Here is a 20,477-nt window from a genome sequence, read left to right as displayed (position 1 = left end):
ACAAATTATACAACATTTCTCTATCGGCTTCATGTTTTTCTTCCAACGTTGTGATATTTCCATTAGGCCAAAGTCACATTTCACATCCATTAGGCGGCCGTGGGGTCTCCAAAATCTATGGCCATTAGCAATTATACGGTGGCCGTAGTATTTCCATGGTCACACAATGTAGCAGTCACATATGTTTTTATTTTTCGGGGAGCCGCACGGCGTATTTAGAAATTGTGGAGACCGAAAACATGGGGTTACCGCACGGTCTTTGATTTGATGTCGCACGGTGACCTTAAGAGGGCCCTGCAGCGGCCATATAATTTTCAAGGCAGACGCAAGGTAGCCTCAAGGTGCCCGCAAGGCGACCGCAGGGGGGCCCTAAGGCGAACGTGCGGCCAGACGGACCGTAACGAATGGATTAATTTTTTTTGTACCAGTTTTTTTTTCAGCTTATCGAATTGCTACGGCGAACGTAGAAATGAAAAAAGTTATAACTCCGCGTTATAATTCCACGGCAAAACCCTACGGCCTGTAAAAGATAGCCAAATGGCGTAGGGCCACCCTGAGGCCACCGCAGAAACTCTGCGGCCGCCGCACGTTTCTGTCAATTCAGAGGGCATATGGCCGCCGTATCCTCGCCGTAGAGCAAATGTGACTTAGGCCTTATCAATATCGTTCCTCATGCACACTTCATCAACCCCATTGAAAGGTTTGCTCCACAGTTTAGGATTGTCAGCCAAATCTAATCTTTTATTCAAGTTTGTTCCTGGACCACAGAAAGAATACCCTGGTAGATGTAATTCCCCTGGTATTCCAGTAGTTGTAAATTTACTTCCTGATAAAAACTTTTGTATATCTCCCCCACGTTCGTGTTTGGAGATAAATTTACTCTTTTTGAGCCACACACCGAACATATGCCTTTTTGTATAACCCTGTTATTTTTACTTTTAAAATATGAGATTTTTTTTGTATTAGTTTTCTTTTTACATTTGAGACAACTCATTTATTTTTGAGAAAAATTCCTACAGAGTGCGAAAACCTTTCCAACATGCATATTTGAATCATAATTTTTAAAACATAAAGACTCCTCAGAAATATCTTCACTCTCTCCTCCAATTATTTAAGAAAAAAAAATGGAACACTTTCATTAAAGTCAATCACACCAACATCATCAATAATATCATCTTTTCCTTCTTTCTCTTCTTTATCTCCACTTTCTCGTTTATATCTTGTCAATGAAACCGATGTTAATAGTCTTGACGCAAATATTTCTTATCGACTTGCCAATTCTTTGTTTTCCTCCTCGCTGCATTGAGATTGATTTACTTTCTGTAATACCTTCGATTTTTAAAAAATATCACAGGTATATATATATATGTATATATATATATATATATATATATATATATATATATATATATATATATATATATATATATATATATATATATATATATATATTCTCTCTCTTCCCCCCCCCTCTCCTTCTCCACCTTCTCTCTCTTCTCCCTCTCCACCTTCTCTCTCTTCTCCCTCTCCTCCTTCTCTCTCTTCTCCCTCTCCTCCTTTGTCTCAGTTTCTTCAACTCCTTCCTCATCCCTTACTATCGTTGAATCACTTTCACCCCATAGAATATCATACATATATTCATCAGGATTTCTTGTTATCCCTGTATCGAAAATAATTTTTTTTACAACAGGAAACCAATAAGATTTCTTCTGAATTTCTAAAAGAGCCTTGCATTTTCTTGACTTAAATTTTTTTTCCATTATTTAACATTTTAATTAAATCCAAGGTTGTTGGTTTATTAACATCAGTATAAAGCCAATCTTTTATTGAAAATACCTCATTCTTATGTTGTAGAACATATTTATTAAAATACCGAATACCCTTTTCTTGAAGGTATGCTTGGACACAGAAATGATAATTTTCTTGAAGCCTTCTTGCTGTCATTTATGTATTAGAAATAAATGACAGATTAATATAATGACAGGAAATAAATAGCTCCCCAATTTCCCATAGTTAAATCCTTTTGTATTTCCTTACTTATTATATATAATCCTGTTCCTTGTGTTTTCATGATATAAACTATGGCAAAACCATCATTGATGTTACTTTATAAAATCATTGTTGGAACATCATTTATATTGTTGGAACTTTATAACATCATTGAATGCCATTCTTTATAAAATTTAATTTTAATTGGAACTGTGAATTCTGTATGACCTGGAGATAAAATCAACACTTCTGTATCTTTGGAATACACAGCCATTTTATTTAAGGATATGTTGTTGTTTGTTTTTCGGCTGCTCCCGTTAGGGGTCGCCACAGTGGATCATCCGTTATGATCCGCATACTGATTTTGCACAGGTTTTACGCCGGATGCCCTTCCTGACGCAACCCTGGTCGCCTCTTACGACACAGGGATAATTTTATTTAAGGATATATATTGTGATAAATCACTTAATCTCACCAAGTCATTCGCGTCAGTCGGGCTTGGATAATTTATTAATTTATAAGCATTTTTCATATTAATATTTTTTGCTATACTATATTTCTCTTGTTCAGCCTGTGCCTTTGTGTAATAATTTGATAAATCAATATTCAGTTCTTGGGATACACCAAAGATAGAACCATCTTTACCAACATAAGTCATTTATATTAGATTAAAAATGTCACAAAAAATTTATTTTCTTGAGTTGAAATAACACACAAAGACATAATTGACCACAACACTTGGAATTTAATTCTTGGACTTGAAATGTTAGATAAGCACCATTCTGTAAGAATTTTATTTCTTCAACAGGTGGTGGAACACCAAAACGATCAAAATCATATTTGTTTTGACTATAAAAACTAGCGTCCCCATCATTATCTTCTAAGTTCATAATAATATTCTTTGTATATTTAGACAAGTTTGTTAGTTCATCTCTCATACAAATAACCACATTATGAATTTTTAATTTCTTACAATATTTGATAAGTTCTTAATTTGATGTTGTATTCTTTCCAAATTCTTCAAACCACTCATCAATGCTCATTTATTTATTCGAAAGATATAATCCATTACCCCTTTGAGTGAATTTTACACCTGCTTGTGTGACAGAAGAAAGCATATCTCCAACTAACAATCTCGCTTTATCAGGCAGACTTTCAAGTTTTTCAGCAAAATCTACAATTACACCACTTCCACTAATTTGTTTCTCCAACTCTTTGTCATGTCTTTCCAATTATTTTGAGCATGGAGTTGAGCCTTCCTTTCGTTGGCAGTTTTCACCGCTGCTGAAATACCACGCGTCAATGCTCCAGCCGCACTTAAACCAGCAAATAAAGGAATTAGAAATGGGACAAATCCTCCACTCATCTCTCTCATTGAATATTTCTTCAACATTGGTTTTGACATTTTAATTTTAAGTGAGCCAGTATCGTTCAAGATTTTCACCTGTTCTCTTGTGAGCAAAACATCAATTCTCACTGCACCTTTTCTCTGAATTGTATTAACGTTAATCATACAAGGCTTTTGATTTTGAATACAAGATGATAGTTTATGAAGATTGATTTGATTACCAAATACCCCAGTTGCACTATACTACTCATTTATTTATCAAAAAAATGATGTGACTAATCACAACACCATTATCTGTATTAATCTGTCATTCTGTTTCTTCCAAAAGCAAACAATATGTATCAACTTCTTCACTCTCTTCTCTTTCAATGTATAGGGAAGTCTCCACTCGATTAGACTTTATAGTTTCTTTTGAGCACTCAGGTCAATCGCATAGATTGTATACAGACTTTTAAATGCTGTCATATCCAAAATGGGCTCTTTATTTCCATTGCTTTCACACACCTTTTGGTAAGACTTGTATGCTTCAGAATAATCATTTTTTTCCCAATTAATTTCCAATCCATCTCATGGATAAAATGTTCCATCTCAAGAAACGCGAAGTTGTTTTACCTTAGCATTATCACTCAATGCATTATTCTTATAAGTAGCAGTATCACCATCTGGTTTTTAAAAAATGAGCCACAGATATCGTGGCTTTCCTTCCAGAACACCCAAATTCCACGTGTAAGTGGTTTGGTTCAGTTTGACGTGTTGGCATCTTCTTTTAAGGTACGATACATTGAGTGGCCTCTTTGAGTTAGGTGTTGTATTCAACATCTCTTCTGTTTTAAGATTAGGAGTATATTCACTAATATACCAACTAATTTCATCAATGAGAAATTTATTCTGAGCAGCAAAAGCATTAGCCACCCTAAAAAGCAATCTATTTTCATTATCATTCCTTTGCAGTTGAAATCTAATTTTAAGACCATACAGAACTTTATCATGATCACAAAATCAAAATATACCTTTAAGAAGAACTGTCACAGCAAAACTGTTACCTGCTTTTGTATCATCATTATACATTCCTTTCCTTTGACTATATCCAGGGTCTGTGTTTGTTCTCATTGACGTATCAGGAATAAAACTTTTGACAGCCCCCTTTCCCATTCTATCACTAAATGAATATAGTGCAAATTTCATCATTTCAGATGTAGCAGAGACATAATCAACCGCTTCCACTTCTTGTGTTCCAATGTACAAATGAACACTATCAAACATTTTCCAGAATAAATCATTTACGAGTGTAGCGTTTGTGTTTGTCACAGCCTTAGTGAATGTAAATTTACACAACAAGAAACTTCCGGCTCGATTCAAATAGATTTGTTGATTATTTATTTCAAAACTTTTTGTTCCATTTGCATTTCAGTCTGTTCCAGTTATTGCATTTACCTTGAAGTAGTCTTCTTTTTTAGTAGAGTTTGAGATGACAATGGTGTCATCCAAATCATAGATACTATCAATTGCTTCCATACTTGTATTTATTTTGGAAAAAAAGATGTTAAAACTTTTGAAATCCTGACCCAAGTATTTGAATTATTTTCTGTCGTTCTTGGGGAGACAACTGAGTTTTGCCTTTCTTAATTTCTTTTATTGCTTGTAATTTATGAGATTCCTTTTGGGCATTTTTTTATACTCTTTATAGCACCCGCTTCATTTCCCACAGCAGAAGCAGTTGAACCAATTAGGTCTTTATGTTTAAGAATAGTTGAACCTATACCCATTAGAGTATCAATTATCCCATCTCCTTTTTTGCTAAATGGATGTCCGACACCCCTTTGTCTCTAAGGTTTATAGTATCCTCTACGAAGATACATACCTTCACCATCGTAGTATGGGGGAAAGGAACATCCCATCCCCTGTAATTATTTTATATTTTCCTAACTCGTGTTTCCTCACAATAACCAACGTATTTATTTATTTATTGGAAAACTTCAGGTGGGTGAATTCTGATGGATATAATTTCTCCATTAAAATTAATCATGCGATTATCTTGGTCGGTTATCCTAAAATTTACTCTGTATATGGTTTTTCACGACACAGGTAGATAAACCAGATTTTTGGGTTCCATATTGAATTTATTACCAATTGGGGTTGAGTATGCGCTGAAAGAAAATATTGTATTTGTTCTTATTCCATCATTATATGCGCCATCAATCAAATCACAGTGAATTAATACCGAATTTATGCCTGAGGATATTTGAATGACATTATCACTGTAAAATGTCCCATTAGTTTCAATCTTTTTTGAGGAGAAACCCAATAACTCTCTAAATGAATTATCAATTGTAAAATCAACCTTGTAGTTATTTTTAAGTTTAATCGTTGATTTTGAAGGATGTTTTTTGAATATCTATAACAATAATTTTTGGTTTATCACCCTGTTCTTTCATGAGACGAGCAATTTCGGAAGATATTTGAGAAATCTCATATGCTGTGGGTGAAACTGTTATCGTTTTGTATCCACTTCCCGGATTATAATTAAACTTGCCATTTTTCTCGGTGATATTAAACAAGGTATTATAAGTTTCCATGGACAACAAAGACACCTCATATTATTTTGTTGCGTCAAGTTGTAGTTGGTTTGGGAATGAAGATGTGTTGTCGCTTGTGAAATTAAAACTAAGGATTGTGCTTCTCATCTTATTTAATATGAGATAAAATGTGTTTGTATTGACATTTATTAATTATTTTCATGTTCATCAACTGGTCTAAAATGGCTGATGTGTCATTAAAACAATTGTTATTTCCAGCATTCTTACTACCGAACAGCAATAACAGTCGATTAACTAATTGTGATGTGTCATTTGGAAGAAAACTAACACCTGAACCAAGCCTACTTAAAGCCTGAATAATGTGTTTCTCCTTCTCATTCTTCCTACTTTTACCAGATAGACTAACCCTACAATTAAGAGAGTCCAGCAGATCCATATATACTATATCATCCTTATTTTCTATATCCAATGGTTGATCAAAATACTTTGATTCATCCCTCACAGTTGAATCTTGTCTTCTATCTTTTGTGAGATGAAATATTAATCTGGGGGTTAATTTAACAGGGGGTTGAGCAGAACTCAAGAACCTTAATTCATCATTAAATATCAATACCTTTTCTTGAACAAGATGAAATATTGCTGGTTGTTCTTTTGGAATGAGTCCTGCTATGGTTTTTGAATCCGCTGAATATTCATTGTTTAGAAGAGCATTCACAATATAATCAGGGGGTTGATTAATCTCTTCCAGTTGTTGAAATTATCCTTCATCACCATATTCTAATTCTCCTATATGCTCTAATTCTTCCTCCGTCATTTGACTGAAATCTTTTAAATTTTGAAGTTTTTAGGAGTATATTCTATTGTGGGAACTGTGGAAACATCTATAATTTTTCTTGGGAAGTTTATAAAAGTGGTTAAAAAAATTTGTCTTGTTTTCTTTCAAATGCTTCTTCACCCATTAGTTTCTGTCTGCGTTTCTTCTTTATGTCTTCCTGTTGTTTTACAACTTTTGAAACCAACTCTTGATGCTCCTTAAATCTTCTTGCTCTTTCTTTCGCATCCATTTATTTATTGGAAAATATAACTCACTGAATTATAAAGGTCAACAGGGAAATTTTCCTTTTCTTCATCATTAAAGTAGATGTGTTCAAATGAATCTTTTTCTTTAAATATTTCATCAAATTCTTTATTAACATTAATAAGAGTTCTAATTTCTTCTTCACTAATACTTGTATCTCTGCTTTTCATATATTTGCATTGAGTTTCTTCATCAACATCAAAACCGAATGATAAAATCTTAACCCCATTACCACTCAGATGTTTAATAATTTGTCTCATTCTTTCTGGATTAGTTTATAATACACAAGACCACCAGATTTTAGTTTCTTTAACTCACTCTTATAATGTGAATATTTTGTTGTTCCAAGAGAAACCTCCTCAAATATTTGACCTTCATTCCTTAATCGCATATGTTCCTCTACTGAAATATAGTAATAATCTTCACCTTCTACTTCTCCAGGTCTTATTGCTCTAGTTGTTGAAGATACAATGCACATCATGGGGTGTTTTTAAAGCAAATTTAAAATATTTTCATTTGTACTATACAAGAACATATGTACTATGTATTTACCCACAAGATTTATAATAATAGTTGTTATTTATATATGTAATTGTTTATAAAATAAAAAATATATCCCTTAATATCTCATCTTGTTTCACAAAAATATATTTATATTTTTCAGTCGTGTGCTTCGTATAATCCCCAAATTCCTTTTTACTACATAATGTCGAACAATTGCCTCTCCAAAAATTGTTTATATTTATTGAATTTAACTTGAATAAAATAAAAGTATTAGCATTGTTTCTTATTGAGCGACGAGGGAGTTGAAAGTATGATTGACTTAGAGAAATACATTTACAAAATGTCTCCGTCTTGTGTCGTAGCTATCCATTACCGTTTGGTTTCTCTCATTAACACAATCATCAAAGATAACGAGGTTCTTTTTTGATTTATCCAAATCTTGGGGAGAAGTTATATCATCAGTATTATCACTAAGAATACAAGTTATCGGCTTTGATTTATTTTTATATCTCTGTGTATCACAAAATAGTTGTATTATATCTTCAATGTTGTAATCAATTAGTTAGTTTTGAAGTTTAAATAAACCGATTATATCTTCTTTTTGAAGACCGGCATTAAAACCTTGTGAGAGTCGTTGATAGGTTGAAAACTCGACTTTGTAAAAATTATTAAATTATCGTAATCTAAAAAGTTGGGAGTAAGGAGCATCTTTAAAAGTAAGCAGGTTTTTCCACATCCGCTTGAACCAACTATGAGACATCTTAATGAATTTGGAAGATTTTTATGGTTGTTAAATTTTATCTTATTTTCCCAAATGGGTAAAAAAATCATTCATTTATATATTTGCAAAACAGGTTATTAAATTTATTATTGGCTTTTTTAGAAACTCTATATTTTATCCAAAGTTCAGGTTAAATTTCTAGATAATCCATTATTTTATCTATACAATATCTTGTGTTGATATTTCCCTGAAAATGACAATTGTGAATAATATCTTACAAGAAGCCTTTGAACATTTCTCTAATGCATTCAGTTTCTTCCATTGAAAGGAAAGGTGTGCTCTCACCCTCATACTTTAGATTCATTTATCTAATCAATATTGTAAAGTAATGCATTTTTGGTGAAAATCTAAAAGAATTATATTCCTTTTTATATTGGTTCACGAAAAAATATAATTGGTTCACGAAAAAATATTTTCACGAAAAATATAAGTGACCACTATATTCGTTATTGTTGTGTGTCTGTCTGTCTGTCTGTCTGTCTGTATGTCTGTCTGTCTGTCCCGAGCATAGCTCCGTGGGTTTTGATCCGATCCTGATTAAATTTTGGTGGGAGGATTATATCATGATCTAGTTGTGTTTTACTGAAAATGGGTGTGGTCCGCCCATTATGGGTGGAGCCACGCCAAAAAAACATGTGTTTTTAGGGGGTAGCCGATTTCAATTTGCATCTTCTCCTCAGGGGTTTTGTCGAATCTGACAGGGGTTTCAGTATTTGGTTAGCCCAATGGCACCTGCATCGCACCACAGAGCTCGATTTTTCATTTTCATCCCAAGGTCAAGGTCACAAGGTCACAAACTTAGAAAATTGCAATTTTGACATAAAAATCCATCTTCTCCGAGGGGGTTGTCGAATCTGGCAGGGGTTTCGGTATTTGGTTAGCCCAATGGCACCTGCATAGCCCCACGGAGCTCAATTTTTCATTTTAGTCCCAAGGTCAAGGTCATAAGGTCAAGGTCACAGGGTCATGAACTTAGAAAATTTCCAATTTTGGCATAAATATCATATGACCGCCCAAACTTTGAGAGCTAGGATGACAATATTTTTATGCATAATCTTGAGGTCATTCCCCACCTAAAGTCTTCAAACCATTTTTCTCTATCTTGAACACCTTGCCTGTGGCGCCCCCTTCAAGTTTGTTTTTACGCTGATTTCATCATAGTATGGATAATCCGAGGAGTGTGAAATGCCATATAGCCTATATGACGTTATATTGTTCCTGGAATGTTCCAGAGGAAGTTTTGCACCAAAGGTCATAATCCTTGACCTTTGACCTTTAAAGTTCACAGAGGTCAAATTTTCAAAGTTGTGGGAATCGAACCGGGTTTTCGACCTTCTTCGACAAACTAACTCCATTAAGCTATAGCACGTATCCTGTTTCCTTATTTTAATGTCCACAACATTGTTTTGGGACCTTTAAAGGTTATGCAAAGGTCAAATTTTTTAAGTTGTTGAACGAAACTGGATTTTCGACATTTTGCAACTAATAACCTGTCACTCGTACCACATCATGTTGATCATTTTTATAACTTGGTCAAACATTATCACATTGTCTCATCCTTGACTTCTGAAACAATCTACATCGTCAAATACCGCTCGTGAACCATCGCCGTCTTCAGACTTGTTTTGTATTATCATTAATTAGAAGATAATTACAGAATATACATTGTTTATAAGCTTTTGACTCGGTGTTTAATCCCACTCAATCACATGCAGGACAATTCTAAAATTTGTCATATGGAGAATCAGGGAATTCAAGAGGCTCAAGATCTGGTAAACTATTCATATTTATAAAGTAAACCTTTACTTCAAGTAAAATTCATCTTCGGTATCATTTTCGGTACATTCATTGATGCTTTCACAATCATCTATAAAACTACTTTCATAACTATTGTTTGAACACAAACTCTCGGTATCATAACTGTCTTCTGTTCCAACAGAGATACTATCATCACTCTCATACTCTTCAAAATCTTCAGTTGAATAATGACTCATATTTAATGAGTCGATAAAACATCACCATCTATATCTACTGTATCCACTTTTTTTCATTAACAGATTCAACTACTACATTTTTTATATTAAAGGTAATTTTAAAATGATCCTCAACTACAATTGAACGAAATGTCATTTCACGTGATATATTAAAATCCTTTATTTCATCAGGATTTACATATTTAGGGTTGTTGAAAAAAATACAAATTTCTCCTTGCATATTACAGATGGTCTTATATTTTCTTTCCAAAGCTTCATCCATAAGGTTTTTCTTTTTTGATACTTTTTCTTGTTTCATTGCTTTTTCTCGTTTTGAATATATTGCCAGAAGGAGAGAAGAAACTTTTGTTAGAGCTACTTTAATTGATGTTCTTCCAGATATCCTAAAAGCCCTTCCACTGAAGAAAATTGAAGAGCTCATATTATTCACCATAAATGGTTTTATCCAATCGTTGTTATATTTATCTTTATTCAATTTTACATCCTTGACATTTTTCTCAGTATCTTTTACAAATGAAGAGATTGATTGATAGTTGTATTTTGTGTCTTGATACATTGTATTTATTAAGTGAAAAAAGTTGGAGGATAAAATGGTTTTAAGCACAGATTCACCTATAAATTAAACGGAATTTTCATCAACAAAATTTTATTTTTAGCTCCTTTCACACAAAAGAACGATTAAATCAACATTCGAAATATTGCAGTAATCATCAAATCAACCGTAATCAATTTACCAAAAGAAGGTTCAAATATATCATTCAAAGATTTTAACAAATCTACAAAACATCCGTTTGTGATATATGCTGATTTTGAAAGTATCCTTGAAAACATAGATACAGTTTCTCCAAATCCAAATAAATCATACACAAATAAATATCAAAAACATACTCCTTGTGGTTTCTGTTATTATATCAAATCAGCTGTTGGTGATGAATACAACAAGTTAGAACTTTATAGAGGAGAAGATGCTTCAGAGGAGTTTGTAAGACGATTGGAAAAAGACTGTATAAGACTAAGAGAAATAATGGTTAAAACCGATAAACCAATGTTATTAACAAAGGGAGAGAAAAATGAATTTAGAAAGAACAGTATCTGTCATATTTGTGAGGAGAAAATTGAGGGAGAGGTCAAGGTTAGGGATCACTGTCATCTTACTGGTAAATATAGAGGACCAGCTCATTCCCGTTGTATTCTTAATTACAAGCCCCCAAACTTTATTCCTGTATTTCTGCAGCCGACTGGGCATCCTCCATCGTACAAAGACTTTCCTTGGCACACCTGAACTCCTGTCCGCCTAAAAGGCCTTCATCCTCAGCTTGATGGAGTACTGCTCTCCCCTCTTGGCTGGCTCTTCTGCCTCACATCTTTCTCAGATTGATGTCATGGAAACCAGGGCCTTCAAGATCATTGGAATCTCTCACGATGAAGCCGAGTCTATGGATCAATCACTTCACCATATTTGACAGGTCGGTATAGTCTCTCTGTCTTCTACGGCCTCCTGTCTAGTCTCACAACCTCTGCTCTTTCCATGCTTTGTCCCCCCACCCCAATGTTTCTTTAGGACTCACATTGTCCACCATCACCTGCTTTCTGGAGAAACTACCTAAATCCAGAATCACTGCTCACATCCACTCATTTCTTCCAATTTTTCCCACCTGTGGAATCAACTTGCACATCATCTTCAATCTCAATCTTCCCTCCAGGTCTTAAAGATACAGTAGTTGTAAGCCACCATCACAGTCATCCCCAATCCGAAACCATGATCTTTTCTACCCTAGTTAACCCCACCCAATTCCCTCCTTTCAATACTCCAGTTTACTCTCCTTGGAGTTTCCTTCTGTATCCATGTTGTCCACCCCATGCATCCTCTGTATCAATCTTGTCTATCCCATGCATGTGTGCTTCTCGTCCTGTTTTTTTTTCTGTTATGCCCCAATTCATTCACTGTACAAGCTTTTCCATGAGCCTTGACTATGTATGCAAAAATAACACAAAAAGCAAATAAACTTATTTGAAACTCTATATTTTATTATATTATTTTTTCACACACCACCTTTTTTTTTCGTATACAGCCTATGGCTGCTGGTTGCATCATTGCTGGGAGCGTGGCTGTACCACTGATGCAGTGCACCATTTCCAATAAGCTGGTACTCATTTTGCCGACCTCGGAAGGATGACAGGCCTGAGTTAACCCACCTGGCATAAATTAACGTAACGACAGGGGCTCACACTCAAGTCCCTAAGATTTGAAGCTGGCCAACATTTACCGTTAAGCCAACACCAGGCTCTAAATGAATCTGAGAAGTGATGAACCTTCGATGAGTCAAATTACGTGCTCAGCTGGGGTTCACAAATTTATGATGCTCAACGAAACATAATACAGCATGAGGAGAAGAGAAAGATAAATAAAATATCACCTTAAATCTGATTCACATAATTTTTTTTGCCCCATTGGATTTATATTTAACTGTGCCATAAAAAAAAGAACTCCTGTCGCGTATGCAATGGGTATCTGCGAATCGCTTTTAAATCAGCAATTCAAACTCATTGCAGGGTCAAAAGGAAACCCTCCACTTCATTTTGAAGGATCCATTTCGGTCAGGCACTGTGACTGGCAAATGGAGAACTTACAGATGCTTTGCAATCAAAGTGAAAAGGAGGTCTTGTAAAAAGTTTCCACAAATAGTTATACTGTTGTTCGACAAATGAGAACGGGCAGTTAGAAATTGTATTTTATTGTATTTTTTTTTGTTATCTTTTATTTTATTTATTTATTTTTATTTTTAAAAGCTCCCATGAAAGGTGAGGCAGTGTGTCCAGTTTAGAACTCATATAATGAGCATGTGGGGAGGGTAATTGAAAATGAACAATGTCAAGCGTCATTCGACCGGTCCTGAGATGAGAGTGTGATTGGAGACGTGGGATGTGGAATTATTACGACCATTGTGTTTGCTCATGTTCAACAATCCTTGGAAAAGTAATCTGGATCTTTACGTCTTTCTCACCACGAACCTCAATGTGACCACAACCATGCATTTGTGTGTATATGGATCAAATTATGGATCTGGATCAAATTGGTTACTTTATGATCGCAGGCAGGTTACTCCAACAACTGTCCTCAGCAAATACCTTTTCTTTCTTTTTTTATACTTGTTTGTCCAACAGAACTGTGCTTTGAAAGTGCAGGATGACTGCCGATGCCAGATGTTTCTGGGTCGAATGTGCGGCATTCACCAGCTGTCAAGGGCATGGTCTTGGCCTCGTGAAAATGCTCAGGGATTTGTTATTACATAAACACCCTCTGCCAACGCAATGTGTTGACCGTGACAGCTCAGCAAGCACCTTTCATATGCTCTGTATCTGGGGATTTGAGCATTTAAGTTGCCACATCTTCGTTCAGTGATCCTGCCTGCTTTTCCCAATGTCCACCATGATTCTTCTTTCCTTTGGTTTATTATTTCTCTTCATTGTCATTTTTAAGACACATGCTCTCAGACTTTAGGAAAGTTTCTGGTAATGGTTTCAATGTCACTTTAGGTACCAAATTTACATGCACCCGGTGTACTTTCCTATTTGTATCTCTCATGCTCGTTTTTCTTTCCACCCAATCGGTTGTCCATCATAATAACTACCATCTGCTTTCCCATGAGAGAAATGAATGGCGCAAGAGAGCTGACAGGGTAGTTCAGAGGTAGTGCACTTGTCTTTGAGCTGTCTATTCTGGATTTGATTGCTGGATTGCCATCCTGGTGCTTTACTGTAGAGAGGGATTCACATCGATGAGCACAACATGTTTGAGAAGAGATGGGAAGAAGGGATGTTGGATCAGCTCGAGTTCACCGGTGGATGTTAAAGATCACATGGAACATGATATTGTGTTCCATTGCCCTGGCCATTTTGAAAAACCCACCCTCATCTTTGGGGGACATTGCATCAGCAGTACAGCCAGAACCAGATTCATACTTGTAGTCAGCCATGATTTCTAAATCATGCCTGGCTCCAACCTGCTTCGGCAACGCTGCCAGATGGCATCAGTTCTCGAATCCTGCTCTGCTGTTCTTGCTCCCCTTCTATATGCCCGATTCTGTCTATCCTCTTTTGGCTGCTCCCTCTCTGCATGGAAAGCAGCAAACATCACTCCCATCCACAATAAGTGTGAAAACAGACCCCCCATCAATTATAGACCAGTGAGTTGTTTACACAATTACAAGAAAAGTCATGGAATACATCATTGCTGCTGATGTCCAAGTCTTTCCTGTTATGAAACACCACGATCTCTGACCATCAGTTTAGATTCTGTCCCAGTCACTCAACTCTGGGCATGCACCTGCTACTCTCCCAGTAATGGTTGGAGGCCCTCAATCTCAAATAAGAGGTTAGGACCGTCTTCCTGGACATATCTTAAGCATTCGACACAGTCTGACATCCACTTTCGATTGTCAAACTCTCTGCCTGTGGCATAGAAGGCCACCATCATTTAATTCCTGGATTTGTGACTTTCTCCACTTATGCAGTCAATGTGTTGTCATCAATGGATCCCTCTGCTCCTATCTCCCAGTGGAGGCTGAAGTTCCCAAACGCAGTGTTTTGGGCACAGTCTCGGTCCTCATCTATCTCAATGATCTCTCTGAAACTTTGGAAAATCTTCTCTTCCTTTTTAGGTCATCTCTTCGAGCATGACCTAGTAATTATGTGTTGAGAGGAGAGGTGACGGTCCGTCCGTCCGTCCGTCCACAATGAAGTTGAAGCGGGAGATCTGGTCATTAGTGATCCTGATAGAGGTCGATGAGACGCACACGATGGTATGACTTTCAAGGTCACCGAAGGTCAAGGTCAAGGTCACGAGGCCTTTGAAGTTGCGAAAATGACGATTTTCAAATTCTATCTCCGCCATTTCTCAAGCGATCTTGAATTTCATTGTGGCATATGAATCTATGGGACAATATCTAAATTTTGATCGGGCCAGATTTTCGATTTTCGCTTTCGTTTTCGTGTCACGTGACTTCAAATTTGGCAAAAAAATGCGAAAATGACGATTTTCAAAATCTATTTACTTCTATATTTCTCAAGCGATCTTGAATTTGATTGTGGCATATAAATCTATGGGACAATATCTAAATTTGGACGGGCCGGATTTTCGATATTCACTTTCGTTTTCGTGTCACGTGACTTCAAAGTTGGCAAAAAATGCGAAAATGACGATTTTCATTCGAAAATGATGATTTTCACAATCTATCTCCTCCTACATTTCTCAAGCGACCTTCAATTTGATTGTGGCATATAAATCTATGGGACAATATCCAAATTTGGTCAGGCCGGATTTTCGATATTTGCTTTCGTTTTCGTGTCACGTGACTTCAAAGTTGGCAAAAATGCGAAAATGACGATTTTCAAATTCTATCTCCTCCGCGATTTCTCAAGCGATCTTGAATTTGATTGTGGCATATAAATCTATGGGACAATATCTAAATTTGGTCAGGCTGGATTTTCGATATTTGCTTTCGTTTTCGTGTCACGTGACTTCAAAGTTGGCAAAAAATGCGAAAATGACGATTTTCAAAATCTATCTCCTCCTACATTTCTCAAGCAATCTTGAATTTTATTGTGGCATATAAATGGGACAATATCTAAATTTCGTGTCACGTGACTTCAATGTTGGCAAAAAATGCGAAAATGACGATTTTCAAATTCTATCTCCTCCGCGATTTCTCAAGCGATCTTGAATTTGATTGTGGCATATAAATCTATGGGACAATATCTAAATTTGGTCAGGCTGGATTTTCGATATTTGCTTTCGTTTTCGTGTCACGTGACTTCAAAGTTTGCAAAAACTGCCCTACCTTCAGGAGGCTATAGGCTATATATTTCCAGAGATGACCGTCACTCCCGCACGGGGGTAATTTTTTATAAATGACTCTACATTGTGTCTTGCAGTACCACATCCCACTTTTAAGCAGAAAGGAGCTGCTTCTATCTCTGCTGATATGGAACTTATTAGAAACTGGTCTGATAAATGGAACAGGTCCTTCAATCCGAGAAAATACCACAGTCTCACCCTATTACTTTGGAATGATTGTCAAAGGAACCCATCTATATATTTCCTTGGTCATCCACTGGAGCAAATTCAATCTCTTGAACTTCTAGGCTACACCATCAGCCATGAACTTTCCTAGGCTGACCACATCACAAAGCTGGCCTCCAAAACCATCGGCAGATTGGGCATCCTCCGATTCAAGTCTTTCCTTGGAAAATCATAACCACTCACAGTCTACGAGGTGTTTGTCTGTAGCGCAACAGAGTAGTGTTCTCCCATTTGGGCTGGCCCTCCAGCATCACATCTATCTCTCCTGAAATATCTGGAATCTAAATCTCTCAAAACTATTGCAATCTTTCATGATGAGGCTGAAGCACAATCGGTTACTCCCACTTCACAAGAAGGTCCATGGTATCTCTGTTTTATAAGTCCATTCTCCAACATTGCTCTCTCTCCTCTGACCTTCCCGAGAAATGCCAGGATGTTGGCGCTCTTCAAGTAACCCCCTCATTTGTTAAACACCAAAACTCCGTGCTCAATGCACACCTCAACTCTTTTATTCTTCGCTTCTTCTATACAGGGAACCACTTACCAGATAGAGGCTTTTCTGACTCAATCTTTCAGCCGTGGGATGACCTCGTTTTTCTTTCAATTTTGTTCACTACCATCGAGGCATTTTGTAAATCTCGCATCAAAAGACGCATTAATGGATTATAGTGCCAAATATACTTGTCCTTTTTGTCAAAAGTTGCACATATTTTTTTTAGAGATTATCAAAAAACGGAACTAATTAATAACGTAAAATGTGTCAATTTCTTTCATGGCATACTTCATTGGTAAACTTGATTTTTAAAAAAAACAACACATGAAAAGCTATTGGCTAATCAAATACAATAATAAACAATGTGCACAATGAAAACATGTCGGCACGATGTGTTTACTTCGTGTGTTCATGAAATGCGGAGTTCGCAACGTGGAGTGTTGCGTGCATGTATACCGATCAATAGAATCAAAAAATTCATCCTTTTCATTGAGCTCTTGGATGGAATTCAGACATAATTAGATGGAAATTGGAAAATCTTGGATGGAAATGTGCTGAGTGATGGAACGGTCAGTGGTGCTTATATGGTGAAAGGAACCATGACTTTGTCAATTTCCTGTTCACTGCCTGGAAAGAGGGACCTGGACCCATCGTAGGAGAAACAAATGTTTTTCTGGCTCGTGGAAGTGAATGCCACTTCTATGTCAGGGGTGGTGATGCTGTGGTGGAAGAAATTAAGGAAATAGCAAGTGATCACATATGCCTGGTGTTGGCTTAATGGTTAGGGTGGTGGGCTTGGGATCCTCAGATCCTGAGTTCAAATTCCACTCAGCCGTTGAATTAATACCAAGTGGGGTTGACTGCCTGTTATACTTCTGAGGACGGAAAAAATGAGTGCCAGATTGCTGGTATCCTGTGTCAGAGTGGCGACCCATCCAGGATTGTGTCCAATAGCCAAGGAGACTGCTTCGGCAGCACCGACGCTCTGCACAGAGTATGGTCCCAATGGATGGATGTGATCACGAGGAAGCAGATCCCTGTTTGCTTCTACACAGCAAGTCTGCAGCTCGACAAGCTGGAAACGTTGTAATGAAGAGTCCTGGCACGGATGTTTTTATTATTGCCATCGCTCCAGGCACAGGTGTTTCAGCTAAGAGCAGCATCTACTTCCAAACAGGATAGCAAGTGAAGAGGATTGTACATACGAATATGGTTGCAGAGAAGCTGGGTCCACAGAGATTGAGTGCTCTCCTTGGACTGTACAGAGATTGAGTGATCTCCTTTACATTATGTGATATCTTAAGCGCTTTCTCTCGGAGACGAAAGGTGCAAGTGTGGAAGATAATGGGGAAGAGAGGTCTGTTGATGTGTTAATCACCCTTGGAGCACAATTCACACCCTCTTATGAAACACTGTCAAAGTTGGAGGCATTCACCTGTGCCCTGTACTCCAAAAGAACGTTGGCCATAAACAAAGCGAAGTACAAGTACTTCAAGCTGCACACAAAGATCCGAGAATCAGCAATGCCTACGGACCAAGACTCTCTTCAAAAGCATTTCAGAGAGCGAATTATCAAGCCAACATGTGGAGAAGGTCTTTGCTATGTGTTATGGACATCCCTTCATCTGTTGATATTGGCTGGCAGATGGAAGATGATAACCTGGAGATAGACTGGATGGACTCGTCTCCAGCAGCAGAAGAGATTCCTGAGCGAACGCATTGTCATTGTAAGAAGTCAAAGTGTGAGAGCAGAGAGTGTCCTTGTGTGTCTTGCAGTAATCTCTGTAGCTGTAGGAATTGCCTCAATCAAGCAAAGGATAGTGATGATGATAAATTGCTTTAATGTCGTTTTAAACATGACACGAATAGTTGGAAAGGTTTCTTGGTGGAATAGCTGTTTGATTTGTTTGTCTCGTGACATTGAAGAAATTATACTTCTAAGGTTTAGGGTTTAAACTGGTTATCTGGAGGTGACAAATTTAACAGAATATTAAAAAAAAAAGTGTTTGTACATGTTTGCAGGGACATGACGCTACTCTTGTACATGCACCTCATGTAAAAATTCCCTCTCGAAGAGAAGAGAGAGTTGTGAGCTCGGTCATATCTTTAGAAACACACAGTTTTAGTTTACCTCGTACATTCTGTGATTTATTTATCTACTTTACATTGCATGGCATTGTGGGATTTAATCAGGTACTTCTGTCAATGTGGCAGAAGAATTATTTTGTTTGTGTCATAAAAACTGGACTGTCCATCACTCTTTATGGAAGCCTTAATTCATCAATGTACACGGTGATCTCAATGTTTCGAGCGCCATAAGTGTGTCATTTGTTCACAGATTTCTCCTTTACGCGCAAGTTTTGCCAAAAAGAACAAGATGATTGTGATTCACTGCATTTTTTTTTATCAAAATGATGAGTTGTGTATTGCGTCGTGCCTCGGAGGTAGTCATGAAACATGAAAATGAAGCCTTCTCCGAGCGTTCGTTCCACGGCCTATCGACCGGCAAACATGCATGCAACACTCCACGTTGCAGACTCCGCACTTCATGAACACACTAAGTAAACAAGTTGTGCCGATGTTGTTTTCATCGTACGCATTGTTCATCATTCCAATTGATTGGCCAATAGCTTTTAATGCATCGTCTTTTTTGACCAATCAAGTATGACGTGAAAAAAAGAAACAATCGACAGAGTTTACGGCATTAATTAATTGTTCAGTTGTTGGATAATTTCGAAAAGATGTGCAACTTTTGACAAAAGGAGCAGTATAGTTGATATTCTAATCAATTAATGCATCCTTTGATGCGAGATTCACATAATGCCTTGAAGGTAGTCAACAAAACTGACCCATGATCTTCATTATCCCCATTAAAGCTTTTGATACAGCCTGGTATCCTGCTCAGCTCTCCAAACTCTCTGCCTATGGAATCCAAGGCCAATTCCACTCTTGGATTACTGACTTGCTCCACGCTCGTCTCCACTTAATCTTCCCTCTGGGTTGGTTCCCCTGCCTTACACCTTGCCCAGCTTGATGCTGTGGAAACAAAAGGTGTTCAATATCATTGGAATCTCTCGCGATGAAGCTGAGTCGATGGACCGATCACTTCGCCATCGCCGACGGGTCAGTGGTCTCTCTGTCTTCTTCCACCTCATTTCTGGACTTGCACCCTCTACCCTCTTTGTGCTTTGTCCCCCCCCCTCCAGGTATGCACAGGATGCACGTGGTCCACCAGCAACTGCCTCCTCGTGAAACTGCCTAAATCCAGGATCACTGCTCACCTCAACTCATTTATTCCTCTTTTTTCCCCACCTGTGGAACCACATTCACACTCTATTCAATCTCATTCTTCCCTCCAGGTCTTCAAGACAGCTGTTCACCACCATTTCAGGTAGGTCATCCTCTATCCAAAATCATGATCTTTTCTACAACTGTTAAACCACATCACACCCCTCCCAAAATTTTGCTTATGTATCCATATTGTCCACCCTTTGCTTTCTACCTTACCCCAAGTTGTTACCTGCATCCCTTGTTTGTCAATCTCCATCTACTTTCTCCCTCCGTCCTGCTGTTGGTGTTTCCCCTTTCTCCTGATGTTCCCTTTGTTGTGTTGTGTTCTGACTTCATTGTGTCATTGCTCTTTCACGAGCCAAGAGCATGTATACAAAAAA

The 20,477-nt window shown here is 37.2% G+C and overlaps 1 protein-coding gene across 2 annotated transcripts in view; it reads right to left on the bottom strand.

Moving 5' to 3' along the window:
* LOC147020748 (BDNF/NT-3 growth factors receptor-like) overlaps positions 1-20,477 on the bottom strand; it is a 576,920-nt gene that overhangs the window by 11,709 nt on the left and 544,734 nt on the right. The gene's annotated exons all lie outside the window — the stretch shown is intronic.

This window comes from Eptatretus burgeri, chromosome 9 (assembly GCF_056783735.1).
Source record: "Eptatretus burgeri isolate ZD-2024b chromosome 9, Ebu_testis_v1, whole genome shotgun sequence".
Classification (NCBI taxonomy): domain Eukaryota; kingdom Metazoa; phylum Chordata; class Myxini; order Myxiniformes; family Myxinidae; genus Eptatretus; species Eptatretus burgeri.
Note: the sequence above shows the minus strand (reverse complement) of the source record. Positions and strands in the feature narration are given on the sequence as shown.